General features: G+C 36.0%; 3 long non-coding RNA genes across 3 annotated transcripts; all 3 read right to left on the bottom strand.

Moving 5' to 3' along the window:
• Window positions 1-471: 471 nt before the first annotated feature.
• LOC114545105 lies at window positions 472-1,136 on the bottom strand. Its single transcript, XR_003690834.1, has 3 exons — window positions 1,103-1,136; window positions 870-974; window positions 472-510 (listed from the first exon to the last, which is right to left on the bottom strand). It is a non-coding gene; the product is annotated as an uncharacterized LOC114545105 (long non-coding RNA).
• On the bottom strand, window positions 1,134-2,606 carry LOC114545104. The gene is made up of 3 exons (XR_003690833.1): window positions 2,566-2,606; window positions 2,405-2,481; window positions 1,134-1,169 (listed from the first exon to the last, which is right to left on the bottom strand). It is a non-coding gene; the product is annotated as an uncharacterized LOC114545104 (long non-coding RNA).
• Window positions 2,601-3,629, bottom strand: LOC114545103. The gene is made up of 4 exons (XR_003690832.1): window positions 3,586-3,629; window positions 3,067-3,158; window positions 2,739-2,987; window positions 2,601-2,645 (listed from the first exon to the last, which is right to left on the bottom strand). It is a non-coding gene; the product is annotated as an uncharacterized LOC114545103 (long non-coding RNA).
• Window positions 3,630-4,046: the final 417 nt, after the last annotated feature.

Raw genomic sequence — 4,046 nt, forward strand, 5'->3', positions numbered from 1 at the left:
ATTATAACAGACCACATCAGTTGGATTCAAAATATTAGAAGCAATCACACCTTACTATTAGTTTAACATGAATGTCCAACTGCACCCCCCATTATTTTGATATATTGCAAAGCAACCAGAACTTTACCTGTAAAGAGGACACAGAGCAAACGCCAGAAAATCAAGCAATCAACTTATACCTAAAACCCCAGTAGAACGATTCTAGAAAAGTTTTCATGGTTAATCTATTTCTTGTGTTAATTAGAAAGGTAGTCCAAATTAGAAAGGCAGTTGCTACAAATCACTTGCTGAGTTTTGCAAGGGAATTTCTCTTCCAAAACAAGGCTGTATACATACAAGAGGGATGGAAAAATAAAATGCATGGGTTCAGCATAGATTATAGGCCAACACCGCACATCTTACCACATTTATCGTGAGAATTCCCAACAAACTGCTTAGAAATTTTTCACAGGATAACAGAGAGCTTTTGTTTATCTGTTCTTCTCGAATGTCATAGTTATCGTGCGTTGGCTATATAAAACAACAGAATTGGTTTCGATAAAACTGGATCCTGTTAACATGCAAATTTCAAAGTTGGCTGAGTTTACGTATTTCGTTTCTTGCATCTATTTAGCTCGGAAATTTCGCCGCTGTATTCTTAACGAAATACTCTATTTTAAATTTAAATATGTCCGGTCTGACCATTTTGGCCGCTTAAAGGAAAGCCCTGTCTTTACCTGCATCAGAGAACACAACATGTCGACAGCGGCGTGAGTCACGGCTTCATTATTCCTCTTCAAAGCTTTCACAGTTTTCACACCAACCTTCTCACGCAAGTGAACTGGTTGAGTAAACAGCGTGTGTTGTGGTTAAAGATAAACGTTTCTCACCTAGTGAGCGTTGTGAAAGCGCGAAACCTGCTTTGGATCGAACCCAACTTCTCAAATCGTGAAACAGTGCTTCGAGATCTTTATCTCATATTTTGTTTTGGTCTCCTGCAAATAGACGAAACTTTTTACCTATTTTATGTATATATAGGACACCTGCGAAGGTAATAGCACTCAGAATATGTATATTTTAGGGTTGAACACTAAATAAATTTATTGGCAAAGATATACAATACCTTCGTGAGCAATGAGCATTGTGATGGCATTAATGATAAGTCTTTCTTTATTCTCCGACAAAAGTCCCTACAAAATATTTAAAATCGTTTGAAATATATATTGGAGTTTAAAAGACTTAATATTCCGGCCGTACTTCTGCCGGGAAAATTTCAAAACTACCATTTCATGGATTCGGACCCAGTCAACTCAGCAACCAGAGTTACGCAGCCTAGTACCTAGGCTTCATAACGTTCCTTATACGCGGCGAGGCGGGAACTGAGAGGCCTAGAACAAAATGTTTTGTATTTTGGCTAAAGTGGGGACTTTTTGTCCCCACTTTCTGTATTGAGGTCAGTTTACGATCTACGACGCGGTTAACTGGCCTTGTTCGACGTCGTTAGTCAAACATTTGCTTGAAATAAGCTACGGGATATTGATTATACTGCCAGGAGTCGAAATATTCATACAAACGTTTCAATGTGTCGCCGTCAACGCTATCGACTATCAAGTAAACTCGAGTCCGTACGTACATGTTTATGATTATAATAAACTTCAATCCACCAATTTAAATTATTCTCGCTTCCTTTATAACGGTTACTGTTGTAAATTGCAAACATTTACTTTAATAACAATTCTAATTTCAAGTTCACAACATTAAACGGGCCGTTAAGATTAGAAAATATTTTGTGTTAGGCCTCTCGCGCGCGTTTCATTCGGTGACGTGACGAAAATATAAAACACGCGCAATGAGAGGCCTGGGACTAGGCTGGAGTTACGGCGGTTTTTAGGGAGTACTATTAGTGTTTTGTGTACATTTGTGCACAGAACAGTAGCAGGATAGGGTATTTTTATTAAAGTCATACTTTTTGCCTTTGGCTATACTGGATAAACCAGTTTAAATGTACCGTGTTGTTTGCAGACGTTTTAAACCTTGCTAAATGTTTTCAATTAGCAGCCGAAATGGGCAAATGTTTTCATTTAACGTAACTATGCAGCCTAGCAATCGTTTAGTTCACACTAAAGGCTGCTTTCTACTTACGCGTTTTTTATACGCATGTACACATACGGAGAATTTTAAATGCTTTTAAATTTTTATTAATTAACATGCATCTAGGTCGATTTATTCACTTAGTTTTTTCAAAGGTAACATGTATAAGGATTTAGATTTTTACGTGCGTGTACGTGCGTATGAAAAACACGTGAGTGGAAAACAGCCTTAATCCAAATTTTGACAGAACATTAAAACTCAATAAAAGGCAATAATATTCTCTACACAGGATTTTGTCTGCAGAAAAGTACAAGATAAGAAGTTGTCAACTTACGTTTTGGGTGACTGCATGAAGTAGACCACAGTAGGAAATATTGCAGTAAAATCTGTACACAGCTTCGGTTAAATTTCCTGCAAGGAACCAGTCATAAGACAATATAAGCTTTTGGAGATATTTCAAAAATGTAAAGTGAAATAAAAAGAGAAATATTTCACCTGGAGACGCAGCGAGGAATTTAAATGACTGCTTTCTACTTCTTCGTCAACAACATTATACAATGGACCCCAACGATAACCTTGAAAAATATATCATCTTAAAAAAACAATTCTTCTTTTGCTGTATGTGATGTATTGAACTGGCTAATAGGAATAATGCTATTTGCTGATACCTGACGAGAAGTGTAATTGTTGGTGTGTTATATGAGATCACATACGTCAGCAGGAGTATGAAATGAGGGATCGTATTTAGGGTAATCATAGCAGTACGAGATTTCATCAGGAAAATTTTGACCATAATTTTCGCTCAATCATCTATGAATAAGCGTACAGTACTTCTCTTCGTTGGGGTCGTTTTTACGCAAACATCTCTGTTTCAACTGGCTCTAACACCGTCTAGCAAACCAGCCAATAATGTTTCCCTAGATTGAGTGAAAGACAAACATTCAAAACAAGAAATATTTTTTATTGCTTCATACAAAATTTGCTTTCTTACACTACCTGTCAGGAGACGAGTAATTTCTCAGCCGACCGCTTGTGTATTCCAGCCCGAACAGCTGAGGATGGTTTCGATAGCGAATTATTGAAAATATCTGACAGAAAAGAAGTTTGAAAACTATGATATACTATACGCTATATACGGTATATTCTGGAAAGTAACTGCAAAAATAAAACTATTTTAACTCGGCTGGATACTTTTTTTGCAATTGAACATGTTCAAAATGGAAACGTGAAATAAGAAAGACGATAAAAGCAGTAAACTTGAATCCAGATCAGAAGACATGGAGTGTTTGGAGTGTTTGGAGTGTTTTCTTTCAAGGTCAGATATGAACAATTACTGGAACTGACATGGAATGTCGCATGACTTAATGAGCTAAGGGGATGAAGGGTGACGATATTGTACGTTTCTAAGAAACACAGCGTTCTTTGAACAGATCCTAAATTTGAGAGTGTCAAAACGATTTTAAAATGAGAAAAAGGATAGACTCTTAGAAGAATTTTATTAACAACATAACTCACTTTACTCCGAGGAGTTTCTTTATAGACGCTGAATTCTGACATTGTGTGATATGGTCGTCATCACTGAAACGAAAAATTTGTCATTTACTGTCATATCTCACATTCTTTACACAGGACAAACGAAATACTGTCTTAATAATATATCATTCAACTGTATTTATAAATTTGTTTTAAAAAACGACTCCACTTTGATGGAACTTTTCTTTTGCTAAAAACCGAGGCAAAAGAAATAACAAATACAGCTCAAAGTAAATTACAGACCTGGAAAGAATTTTGTCAAAAACGGTTAAAACGTAAACAAATAAAGTAACCTGAATATAAGTCATTTTGTCATTTACTTAAAATTTGTTTACTTAAAATGTTCACATACTTTATCGTAACACCAACATTATTTAAAGAAGATTCCATCACTTTTTCAGCAATTCCTGTCTCCTCTCTGATGTGAAAGATGCTGGAAACAA

The sequence above is a fragment of the Dendronephthya gigantea genome, unplaced genomic scaffold (genome assembly GCF_004324835.1).
Source record: "Dendronephthya gigantea isolate DGI-Jeju-01 unplaced genomic scaffold, DenGig_1.0 001228F, whole genome shotgun sequence".
Taxonomy (NCBI): Eukaryota; Metazoa; Cnidaria; class Anthozoa; order Malacalcyonacea; family Nephtheidae; genus Dendronephthya; species Dendronephthya gigantea.